Here is a 12,475-nt window from a genome sequence, read left to right as displayed (position 1 = left end):
TCAGCAGCATGGCCTGGCACATGTCCTTCACCTACCTGGGTTTTCTCATCTGTAAAATGGGGATAACCAGGGATACTATTCAAATAAGTGACCATCAGCGCACCACAAGCCCAGAGCAATTGGAATGAATGCTGGCGGTAAATGACCAGAGCCATGGACACAGTGGTATGGTCTTCACACCCAGTACCCTCCCCTGTTCATCCTGCTTGAACATCAGAGCAGCAGAATGAGAATGCATACCTCAGAGAGCTGCTGAGATCATTACAGGAGATACTGAATGGAAGAGGGATTCAAAGGGGGAATCCAACTCTTCAAATACAGACAGATACTGGCTGGAGGCAAAGCCCTCATGATGTTAACATCAACTCAGGCTACTTCTATCTGGGAGCTCTGAGTGGAGTGAAAAATGAAGAATTGCCAAAACAGAATGAAAAAGAATTGGGCAATTTTCAATGTGTACATTTACCAAAATATTGTTCTAACCCACCAACCCAAAACAAAGTACAATCCATGAGATTTTGCTAGTCATGAAATAAAGCCTGTATTCCTGAAGAGTACGGAGCCCACCGGCATGGAAGGCCAGGAGAGAGACACAAATTCCAGACTGCAAGACGCCCATCTTTCTTTCAGTCCCACCAATGAGCTCTAGAACTACGTGTGACCATAGGGGGCAACATCAAATGTCCACATCTGAAACCCGAGGGGAGGGCAGCCATAACACCTGGGTTCCCTGAAAACAAGGTGGCAAGTTGCCAGTTCCACCTATGGAGAGTGCTGGCTAAAAGTGAATTCTTCCCCACATCTGGACCTAAATCTGTCCTGGGCACTGCTGGGCAGGCCGGCTACTCATTCCCCAGAAGAGCCCCGGAGACAAGAGGCACTGAACACAACCCCACAGTGTGCTTTCACCAGACAAGGGCTCTCTTGGGGAAGTGAGGTGTGGTGCATCTGAGTCTGGAGAAGTAGGCAGCAACATGAATTAGGTTAGAAGTTACTGAGTACCTGGCCACATCATGTATTTTTCATGTATAAAACTCTCTCCTTTACAGACATGAAAACTGAAGCTCTAAGAGGTCAAGTGACTGGCCCAAGGTCACACCACTAATGAAGAGTAAAACTGAGATTCCTGCTTGCCTCTTCTGCATCAAAGCTCATGCTTTCTGTACCCACTCATCACACTGTTTCTAGACACACATTTAGGTGAGGTACCTAGCACAGTGCCTGGCCTGGACGAGGTGCTTATAAATGCCTAAGGAATTTGAATAGAATATACTAAATATGGATCTTGTATTGATTTCCTACTGCTACTATAAACAAATTAACACAAACTTGGTGGCTTAAAACAACACAGATCTACTACCTTACAGTTCTAAAGGCCAGAAGTCCAGAATGGGTTGGCAGGGCTGCATTCTTTATGGAAGCCCTAGGAGAGAATCTGCTTCTCGGCTTGTCAAGCTTCTAGAAGCTGCCCACACTTCTTGGTTTGTGGCCTTTTCTTCCGACTTCAGAGCTAGCAGCAAACCATCTTTAAATCTCTCTCTGAACTTCATTACTTCCATCAACAAATCTGCTTCTCTAACTCTGACCTTCCCGTTGCCTTCCTAAGAGGACCCAATGGGCCCACCCAGGCAATCTAGGGTAATCTTCCCATCTCCAGAATCTTCATTTAACCACATCTACAAAGCCCCTTTAGCCATGTAAGTTCACATAGTCACAAGGTCCAGAATTAGGACATGGACTTTTGGAAGCTCATTATTCAGCCTACCACAGACCTTAATAAATGAAATCATAATAGTCATTCCCTCTTTAAAAAATAGCAAAATGCTTTAGCATGAACTTAATTCCAGATTTTCAGGATAAGACTCAATATCAAATACTGGTACTCCTTACCGATACTAATTTAGTGGCTTTTACCTGCATACTTGTCATAATAAATGCCTTCTAAGGATTTCATTTCATCCTGAAAAAGTCCCTGTAATTTAGACATTATTATCTCCAATTTACAAAGTAGTAACTGCAGCTTCAACCATTACACAATTTGCTCAAGGCCACAGTTAGTACATGATGGAGCTGGGAATTGAACTTGGAATGGCAGGAGAGGAACTGGCCATCCTGATTTTGATTCAGGAATTATTTCTACCAAAGCCTGTGCATGAAGAGAAAGTGCTCTGGAAGATATAAAGAGGTCTTAATATTAAAAGGAAACACAAAGAATATAAGTAAGAAAGCATTTGGAGCCAAATTCCAGTTCTGCCACTTGGGCCTCAGTTTCTTTATCTGTAAGTAGTCTTAAGCTCCTTGGGGGGACGTGGACATTGAGTGGAGACAATGCAGGCGAAGCACAGTAACAGTGTTCCATTTGTGTAGGTTGGGCAGGGAGGAAGGCCAGGCGTGGCCCTAAGGTCCTAATGCTAGAACTAACGCTGGTCAACCTCAAGCTGCTCCTTCCCCTGTCTGGACCCAAGGCCTCTCGCCTCTCCTCCACTCCCCCAGCTCCTCAAAGTCCAGTGAAAAAGATGGGCTCAGCAGCTCTGCAAGCAAGCTCTCCCTCTCTAATTTCCAGCAAGAAGACAGTACAGGCTTCCTGACTCCAGACCAAAGGCCTTCCTGGTACTACAAGCATTCTCATTTCTCAGTCCCAGGGCAGCCTCAGAATGGATAGGAATGTGTAAAAAGGTCTTAAAGAATCTTGCTCAGAACCACTTTCCACAGATGCCCTTCACGCCTCTTCCAGCAGAATCATTTATCAGGCGCATGAAAACATGAGAGTAACTACAGGGTCTGCAGCCTGGTCCCAAACTGTGTTTTACATGGGGATTAATGACTAGTGTGATCAACCGGGAAAGGCTGGCTCTGGCAGCTTCACGATGACATCATCTGGGCAGCTTCTTTGTCCCTGGGAAGAGAGCTCCACCCCTCGCCATCTTATACCCTTGGGAGAGCCCACGGCTAGACTGCCATGTCAAAGTGTAGCTGACAACAACGGGCATGGTGCTACAAGACCAGCTACCCTGTAAGAAGAGGCCCAGAGGCCTGCCCTAGGTCACACAGCCAGCTAGCACAGCCCCTGACTGTCTGCTCAGCCACTAAGTGGCTATTGTGACCTTAGGCAAGTCACTTACCCTCTCTGTGCCTCAATTTCATCGACTCTAAAATAGAGGCAATAATGAACCTATTTCAAAGGTTGTCATGAACACTAAATGAATTAAAATATGTAAAGCACTTATATGAGGTACCCAGCCCATATTAAGACTGTGCTATTACTAACTACTACCTTCCTACTGCTTGGCTCCAAGCCTCCTGGATCCTGTACTTAGGCTCTTCCCATGACATCAAATCATGTCTTTCTGCCAGGTCAGTGCTCTGACATTGCCATGTCTTCTCTCCACAGCTAACATGGAAGTCCTGACCCCACAGGGACCTCAAGGTCTCCCATTCTCCCAACTTATCCGGCTAACACTGTTTCTTCATCAACACACTACTGGCAATTTCTGGGGTCTTTATAACGTAAGGCATTAGAACAGCCTAGGAGTTAAACACATTTGGCCAGAATTTCCTTCTCCAAGTAGTGATGAAGGCCATCAAACATAAGGGAGAAGGCCCTCATCCCAGAATGTTCCCGAAGCCAGATGGAAGGCTGCTCCTTATTCTCTAGCCCCGCCTGATTCCGGCTGAGCTCTGTGAGCTGGCTGCCCCATGGCCCCCAACACAGCTGCCCTTGAAGGAAGCAGGAGGGCTGTATGGATGTAGCAGGACCCAGTTGGCTCTTGTGCTAGCCAATTAAGGACCAGTACCTTATCACTTTGCCCATTAAAAGCCCTGATGCCAAGGCCTGCTTTGAGGTCTAACCCTCTCTCCCTCACACACACAGCTTATTTCCTCAGTGAAGACATGACCCCAGTGGAGATCCACAGGAACACAGAGGAAGTGGCTGGCAGGGGCAGCCATGGAGAACCATGGCCCCACTCAGCCAGTGGGTCAGCAGGGCTCTCACACACACAGCATCCTAGTCCACTCAAGCTAGTTTAACAAAACATTACAGCCTAGGTGGCTTATAAACAACAGAAATTTATTTCTCATCTTTCTGGAGGCTGGAAATCTAAGATCAAGCAGCACTGTCAAGTGAGGACCCTCTTCTGGGTCACATACTTCTCACCACAGACCTGGTGGAAGGGATGAGGGAGCTTTCTCTGGCTTCCTTCGTGAGGTCACAAATCCTATTCATGAGGGCTCCACCCTTGTATACTAAACATCTTGCAAAGGCCCCACATAGTACACCACCTGGGAGATTGCAATTTCAATACACAAATTTTGGGGGCTACACACCTTCAGATCACAGCACACAATGTGACGAGATGGCCTACAAGAATGCCAAGAGTCTTTGTGACCTTGGGATGAGGAAAACCACATAAGGAGCAGGAACATAGGGAGAAAGCAGAAATGAAGCTCTGAAATGAAGGGGGAAGGTGGGTGATGCATATGTAGGACCCCTACTGCCCACCACTCCTTCAGGAATGGAAGGAGCAGGGACGCCTGGATGGCCCAGTGGTTGAGCATCTTCCTTTGGCTCAGGGTGTGATACTGGAGTCTGGGATCAAGTCCCGCATTGGGCTCCCCACAGGGAGCCTGTTTCTCCCTTTGCCTATGTCTCTGTTTCTCTGTGTCTCTCGTGAATAAATGAATAGGATCTTAAAAAAAAAAAAAAAAAAAAAAAGGAATGGAGGAGCAGCTGGGATGAAGATTATGAGAACACTACTTCTCAAGCACCCCTTGGCCAGCAAATTCTGTCTCTACCCAGAATTCCTGGATTAAATGGTAAGAGGCCATCAGGCCTAGGTTCATATTCAGATAGTGCCACTTACTAGCTGTGTGACCTTCTATGAAAAGTTAAAAGTTAACCTCTCTGGACTTCATTTTCCCTATCTGTATAATGCGTTAAAAACAGAATTCTCTCATAGGGTTGTTCTGAGGATTGAAAGGAATAAATATATATCACCCTCTTCCTTCCCACAGTCTCTACAGTTAGCTTGCAGTAATGTCAGCCACTGCATACCACCGTATCTTCAAGAGCCAGTACTGCCTTGGTACCTAGTAAATACTCAGTAAATACCTAATGAACAAATGAACATTCCATCATTTGTGCAATAGCAATAATCAGGCCCATTTTTCCTGGCAGGGTTATGAGAATTAAATGGAATTCCAGGTGGATATGTGTCTCACAATGCCCTCACTCCTTATGGGCTCAAGGTGATTTGAATTCAGGAAGAACCTATCACAAACTGGTCTTTAAGGCTTCCCACAGGGTACAATCTCCCTTCCAAAGCCTCAAGGAGGCAGCCAGCTGCCCATTAGGAGAAAATCAGATCCTGGGAACTGGCAGGTTCTGCTCTTCTGCAAGGTCTAGGGTAAGACAAACAGCTTCAACTGACCTTTGGTGCGTGGCAGATGCACTGGTATATTTGCCCTGCCCACAGCCCCAGCTGAAGGGGCAGCCCTAAGTGGCCCTGCTTGTACCACATGTTCTCCTCTGACTCAGAGATGGATATCTGACCTAAAAACATCAAGGCTGGCTAACCAGTGATCGGTCAGATTCCTCTCAAGAATTTGGACCAAGTTAGACAGGGATAGGTCTCGGGGGTTGTGTAGAGTCATGGCCACAGTTGGCCGCATAGCAAACCAAGCCATCTGCCAACAAGCTAAAGGAGAGGGTGTACAGAGCAGAGAAGCCATGAGTAAACAAAGGGGTCCTGCCTACAGAGAAGAAGATAAAGAGGCTTCTCAGAGATGGGCAAAGGACAAAGGCCACACAGCCTAAGACAGATGAAAGACTAGAGAGAGAGAGAGGGGGGAGCTGCCTCCCTCTCTGATGGCCTCCCAGATCCAACTGCCATGAGCCCCACTGGCCTCACTCCCCATCTACAGACCCCTGCCCTGTTCTAACCACTATGCCTAGCCTAGTACATGAGCAGGCTCACATGGATTGTAGTCCATGCAACCCAACAATCCCCACCTACAACAATGGGCATGGTGCTTCCCAAGAGGCAGGGGTGCCTCTTGGCCCCCCCCCCTTTTTTTTTTTTTAAGATTTCATTTATTCATGAGAGACACAGAGAGAGAGAGAGAGAGAGAGGCAGAGACACAGGCAGAGGGAGAAGCAGGCTCCATGCAGGGAGCCCGATGTGGGACTCGATCCTGGATCCCGGGATCACACCCTGAGCCAAAGGCAGATGCTCAACCACGGAGCCACCCAGGCGTCCCTGGCCCCTCTTGTCCTAATGTCCTTCTCTCCATCCTTCCTAGGGTCACAAGCCCCATATCTTGCAAGGACTTCCCCTAGTTCCTTGGCAGTATGCAGATTAGGCTGTCACAGAATTCAGGGCATCATGGCTCAGCTGTCTAGAGATAAGAGGAGGCATCTATAAAATACTCCTGGAGTTACTGCCTTTCAATAAGGAAAGTTCAGTGCAGATCCAGTGTTTGGGTCCCCTAGAACTGAAAGTCTTCCCCACCAAATGAAAGATATAACTCTTCGAAGCATGCATCATTAGCCAGGCAATCATCTGGAGTCAAAAGACTTGAGTTCAAGTTCTGGCTCCATTATTCACTAGCTCTGTAACCAAAGTCAAAAACTTAACCTCTCTGTTGTTCAAATTTATCATCTCCTATGGAAATAGTCTCTGACTGGCATAGTTTAGAAAGGACTCAGTGAGATAATGCATCTAATTTTAAATACTGGAAGAGGTTATCTGCCTGCCTTTCCTTCATCATAAGCGGCTGGCAACAAGTAGGTATTAAATAAGTGTATTATGATGGCTGAGCCCCTCTCATCCTATGACAGTGGCTGGCTGGGATGTCCAGTGCCACCAAACACATGTCACAGAATCCACTCCCAGGTACACTAGACCATGAACCCCTGAAGAAGAGGAGCCGTACCTTATTCATCCTGACATCCCCCAATTCCCAGTACCAGCTTTAGTACAGATTGGAAGAGTGAAGAAACAAACAAGTTCCTTACAGCACATCCAGCTCTGGAATGGTTCAGCTATGATTATCATAAAAATGCATTCTCTGAGTCCATACCTGTGGACTAGGAGAGTCATACCTAGGCATGGACTTGGACCAGGCCTCCTATCCACCTAAGATGGGACACTCCCACCATGGATAATACATGTGTGTATGATTGAGAGCCACTATCAGTGGGCAAGGATGCCCAGCTTCCTGTGAGCCCTGGGAACAGATTCTCAATGGGGACCATACCAATCTCTTTCTACACACACACACAAACACACACATATACAAGCAGACCAGGGAAGAACATTTCCAAACTGGGCTCACCTAGAAGGTCCCAATCCTCCCAGACAGCTGGGTGGAGGCCAGGAGGCGGGGGGTGGGGGAATCAAGTCCTATAGGGAATACCTTGGAGCCCTCAGTTGTGTCCTTTTCCCTGAGGACATATCCTATCACGTGCAAAATGCTAACACCGACAGAGACAGATCCAACTAGGCTGCCTATTCAAGTGAATCTAGAATCTGGAAGCCAGATTCCAAGAAAGCAAAGGAAGTCAAGGGTCAAGGAAATTCAAAATTCAGACCAAGAGCTGAGCCCAGAGGAAGGGCAGGGTCAGGGCACAGGGGCTGAAATTTGAAATTTGTGGGATGTCCAAGTGGAGATAGCCACAGAGAGAGCTTGGGGCTGGTGACGTGTGTGGGGGTCTCCCACACGGAGGTGATAACTAAAGGCATGGGAGCAATTTGAGCTCTTTGGTTCAAGAAGTAGCTTGGAGGGGAGTTTAGAAACCCTCATGATGCTCCTAAAACTGTTCCTGTTATACATCAATCCTCTCACTCAAGGCGTGTGCAGGATGTCAGCTGGGATTTTTACTATTGCCCCAGACTAGTTATGGGGACATAGCTAAAAGCAAAGTGTCACTATCACACATCTACAAAGCCACTGGTAGCAGACACCTCTGCAAAGGTTTCATCAAGAAACTGAAACAGCCCCTCTAACACCAGGCCCCAGCACAAACCATGACAGACAGACACACATACAGGGTAACAGACACAGACACACACATGCTCTATGTAAGGGACAGGGGAAGAAAAACAGAGGATCACTGGGGAAATCGGTATCAGAGAGAACATATTGTTTCAATGAAAAGGGCTCAAAAGAACCACTCATAGAAATGGGGGGGCTTGCCCATAAGAAGGGAAGCTGGCATTTCCCTTCCCAGCTGGGTGCTTGCTGAGCTGCATTATCTGCAGCCCCACCTTGTACTTCCAGGACAGAGGAACCAAACCTAGGAAGGTAATAATGCCAGATAAAGCTGACACGGGTCCCCTGGAGTTTGGGGATTTATATAAGCATGGAACATGGCGTCCACTTTCCCCAGGGGTTCTTTCAAGGCAGAAAGCTTGAAGGAGCCATAAGGTGGACAGTAGGGTAGAATGCGTAGGAAAAAAGAGGGTACCCACACCCCTGATCCCATGGACCCCTGAAGGTACAGTAGGGCCTTAGTTGCTCCTGCGCAGCTGCAAAGAGGTATAGAGAAGAGAGGATGGGCCAGAGCAGCAGGACAGCCCAGGAAGCAGTGCCCTTTGACACCCACCTGCCCCCCGCCCCACCCTGCAACACACACACACACACACACACACACACAAAGAAGGCAAGTGTGCACCATTCACGGGGCTGAAGACACCTGCTGCCTCTAAGGGCATCCTCACAGATTGATGGTGCTGGCAAGAGCTAGACTCTGCCCCAAGGACACCAGCTTGCCATCTACACAGAGACCACCAAGTCAAGCATAGCAGGAAACAAAAGCAGAGATGCCTCCCACCACATATGGGGACCACTTCTCTAAGAAGCCTGCCTCCACAGCCCATTATCCCTGTACCTGACCCCTGGGGATGGGCCCCAAAGCTCCGGAGTAGGAAGAGGAGTGAGAAAGCAAACACTACCCCCTCCCGCCTTCCATCACTGAGTACAGGCCTCACCTACAGTAGGCCAAGGGGAGAGTTTCGTTCAGAGACACTGGTAGTTCTGACCATAAAGCTATGGACTCCACTCCAGCTAATGTTAAGGGTAATTTGACAGAGTTCAGCAGAAAGCAGTGACTAGAGAAACATAAAACCATTTCACATCTCTAAGTCACCAAGTTGACACTTGTCAATAAACCAGTTACACAGAGGCCAATGTGGAAGCCCCTCTTTAAACTGATGAATAAAGGAAAGAGGGAAGAGGTGGGAGCTCTCGGCCCCCTACCTCTGTTTCTCAGTAAGATAGAACTTAAGTCAAAACCTCCTCAGTCTTAATTACCAAACAAAAAAATAACCAGACAAGCTTCTCACTGTATGTCTTTATTTATACTGTCATCTGCTCCAGCATTTTAATATCCAACTTTCCGTTGGAAGACAGATGCCTGGATGTTCACACCCCGTTCTAATGGCTTAATACCCTGGGTACTGGAGCAGGGAGGGGGCTGCAAGGAAGGAGGGGGGATGAAAGCCGCCGCCACATTGAGCACAACTTTGGAGCAAATGGGTTTGAATATTCATTAAACAACATTTAATTTAAACACCCAAACTCTGAAAGCAGCAGCATATGGCCTGTTTTATTTTACATAAACTGAATAGGAGGTTGGGCCATTCGTTTCTGCAGACATAATGTTCATTACCAATGAAGAATGCCTCCCTTTGAGGACACCCCTGCACTGTACTGGGCCCACTGGCCCACTGCCCCCACAGGCTCGGTCGAGCCCACTCGTGGCGGTGGCACAGTGACATCAACCAAATCCCCATCACCCTTTGGGGGCAGATTAGGATTTCATAAAGGAAAGAGAGGAGACTCTGAAGGCCTCCTGGCTCCTTGATTTACACCTTAGGAAAGAGGATTAGCAGAATTCTCATCCCCCTAGATTGGGCCTCCTTGGCGCCTGGGGGCTAGGCAGCAGCATCCAGATGGCATGAGCCTGACCTCCTCTGCCTGTGCAGGGCTGCCATGCAGCAGTCATGCCAGGCCCCACAGCTCTGCCCACTCAGCCTGGAGTTTAGGATTGTGCACATTTATACAGAAGGCTCTGGATACAGCAAGATGTACATGAGCATATGTATGAGCCTGTGTGTAAACTTTTGTGGAGGGGTGTATACAGATGGCCCCATGTACTGGTTGTATGTGTGTGCATGTGCCCATGGATGCAGTGTCTCTCTCAGTGTGCCTGCAGGTGTGCATGTGTGTGCATGTGCACAACAGGTTCATCTGGAGAGGTACGAGGTGTCCTCTGTAACCGCGAAGGTATAAAAATCCCAGTAGGTGTGTAGGTACATACATCCACACAATGTGTGTGTGTGACAGTGAGAGTATGTGTGTTTAAGGGTTTTCTTAAAACAACAACAACTGTCACTCTGGTTCCTAACTTGGGGCCCGCAGACATCTCCCATGGCATCCATGTGGGGTAGGGCGGGAGGGGAGGACATGAACTTGGATGGGAAAAAAAAAGACATCTTTATTTCACTAACTTCTAACTTTTTTCCATCATGAATATAAACAACAAACCTCAACAGCCTGATGAGTTCCAATAATTGTGTCACCAACAGAAATATTTTCATATAATACCACAGATGTTGCAGAACTCAAAATGTCCTTTATGCTCTTGATCACTACTTTGAATTAGAAGTTATCAGATCTGCCACAAGATACAATTATCACATTAATAAAGAAGCATATAGGATACTTCATCACAAATTATTTAATATTTCGCTAAGCATACTTGAACAAAATTGGTTTTCTTAGTAAGTTGATGTTTTTCTTGCACTTAGAAATATTCCAGGAAGGAGCCTGTTGGTCAACAGCCTACAGGAGCAAACAAAAGGTAAAGGACTCCATGTGTGGAGATGAAAGGAGCCACCTGTGGCCCAGCAAGCATTCACAAGACACCAGATGGACAAGTGTGCAGAACCCTGGCAAGGTGGAACCAGTACCTTCCCCTTTGAGGGAGACCCTCCCCAAAGGGTATGTGTCCATGTCCACAGAAGAGGGGCAAAAAAACCAGTAACCCTATAAAAAGACAGCCATCTCCCCATGGTCCCAATCATGCTAGAAACTATGCAGACAGCCCAACCTGGCATCTCCTTGGCACCTGCCCTCCAAGACTATGGGATAGGCTTCTCAGGGGGGCCAGGACATGGACAAGGCTGTGGAGCATGCTCCCAGTCAAAGCCACACCAGGCTCACCAACCCCATTCATGCCTCCTTGTCACTGCCTATCCACCCAAATGTCAGGCTTTCTTCAATGACCAAGACAGAAGAGCCAATTCAAAATACCTTAAATAAGGGATCCCTGGGTGGCGCAGCGGTTTAGCGCCTGCCTTTGGCCCAGGGCACGATCCTGGAGACCCGGGATCGAATCCCACGTCAGGCTCCCGGTGCATGGAGCCTGCTTCTCCCTCTGCCTATGTCTCTGCCTCTCTCTCTCTCTGTGTGACTATCATAAATAAATAAAAATTAAAAAATAAAAAAAATAAAAAAATAAAAAAATAAAAAAAACAAAATACCTTAAATAAGAGACAGCATTCATTAGCCTCCATAACTAGAGTCCAGGACAACAGGTGCTTCAGGTAGGTTTGAGCAGGGCTCTGGCCTGCTCCAAATCCCAACTATGTCCTCAAGCTGGCTTTCTTCATGGTAATGAAATGTGTACAGTGGTTCTTTTTTTCTTTTTCTTTTTTTTATGATAGTCACACAGAGAGAGAGACAGACAGACAGACAGACAGACAGAGGGAGAAGCAGGCTCCATGTAGGGAGCCCGACGTGGGATTCGATCCCGTGTCTCCAGGATTGCGCCCTGGGCCAAAGGCAGGCGCCAAACCGCTGCACCACCCAGGGATCCCCTGTACAGTGGTTCTAAGCCTCACGTCTGCACATCACATCACGTGGAACAGGAGCGATCTCTTCCCAGCCATCAAGGGGAAGCCTTCCCACCAACTGCAATTGGCCTAACCTCAATCTGCTGCTTTAGCCAGGGGCAGTTCCGTACACTGATCAGTTTAGGTCTGGGTCACTGCCCATCACCAAGCCATTACTAGGCCAGGAGCCAACGCCACACTTTTATTAGCTTAGACCAGTCAAGACCTACCCGCCCCCAAGAAAAACAAATGGAGAGAGTGGCAGGGAGATAAAATGGATGGCTGGAGAGGTGACTAGAAGATCCTCCTAGATGAACAGCTAGCAAGCATCTCAGCTTCCAACCAAACTAGCAGTGCTGGGGCAGGAGCCATCATTTACCAACCCCAAGGTAACCACTGAGAAAAGCACATCGCAGGTGTCAAATTCCCATGACAGGCCCTCAGCCTGCCACTGAGTACGCTAACAGCACCCGCAGCCACACAACCTGAGAGGGCTCCCCTCTCCCAGAGACCAGAGTTCTTTAATAAAATATTGTCTGGAAGACAGGAAGGCTGGGGAATTCCTTTCGCGGGCCTCA

Source organism: Canis lupus, chromosome 4 (assembly GCF_011100685.1).
Source record: "Canis lupus familiaris isolate Mischka breed German Shepherd chromosome 4, alternate assembly UU_Cfam_GSD_1.0, whole genome shotgun sequence".
NCBI classification, from domain to species: domain Eukaryota; kingdom Metazoa; phylum Chordata; class Mammalia; order Carnivora; family Canidae; genus Canis; species Canis lupus.
Note: the sequence above shows the minus strand (reverse complement) of the source record.